This window comes from Neopelma chrysocephalum, unplaced genomic scaffold (genome assembly GCF_003984885.1).
Source record: "Neopelma chrysocephalum unplaced genomic scaffold, ASM398488v2 Primary Assembly neopelma1_150740, whole genome shotgun sequence".
NCBI classification, from domain to species: Eukaryota; Metazoa; Chordata; class Aves; order Passeriformes; family Pipridae; genus Neopelma; species Neopelma chrysocephalum.
In genome coordinates this window covers 1-641 of record NW_020933810.1, presented here as the reverse complement: position 1 = coordinate 641, position 641 = coordinate 1, and the positions used below count along the sequence as shown (strand labels likewise).

At 57.4% G+C, this 641-nt stretch overlaps 1 non-coding gene across 1 annotated transcript; it reads left to right on the top strand.

Annotated features, from left to right (window-relative positions):
* Positions 1–78, top strand: LOC113962357 (the record flags this gene model as incomplete). Its single annotated transcript, XR_003532529.1, has 1 exon — positions 1–78. It is a non-coding gene; the product is annotated as a small nucleolar RNA U3 (small nucleolar RNA).
* Positions 79–641: the final 563 nt, after the last annotated feature.

Genomic DNA, 641 nt, shown 5'->3' with positions numbered 1-641 from the left:
GCAGGAGCCGCTCGCCATTGATGACCGTTCTCGGGCCTCTTGGTGGGTCCGAGAGGGAGAGAACACGGGCTGAGTGGTTTGTGACCCTTTTTTTCTTGTGGTTCAAAAACAGAATCAAAGTGGGGACAAAGTGTTCTCACATTGCCCGGCAGGATCACGCAGTCCTTCTCTGCCGCCTGCGCGCAGCAGTGACACAGTGCGGGCGATCCCCAACCAGCCAGGTGGTTGCTGTGGAGTTGTCTCTCAACTCTATCCGGGATTCACCTGTCGTTAGGTGTTGTGGGAATCTGCGTCACTCAGGCTGGACCTGGAGCGTGGTAAACCTTTCATCAGAGTCTGACGGGGGTTAGGGAGAAACCACTCCTTGCTGTGCTCTTCGTGCTGCGCAGAGCCACGAAGATGGGATGTGTCAGGTTGGGTCCTGGAGCCAGAGGGTGTCTGCTGGGACGGGGAGACTGCTCAGTGTTGTTCTGTCGGGTATGGCGTGGAGGTCCGTGGTGCTTTGGCTTGATCCAGAGATGTAAAGTGTTCATTAAGTGGTGCCCTGTGAAGTGGTTCTTGCTGTTAGTGAGTGTGTGCCTGGAACCCTCGGGAGCGGCTGGAAGTCAGTGCACCCCCTCGGCGCCAGGCGCCAGTCGTAC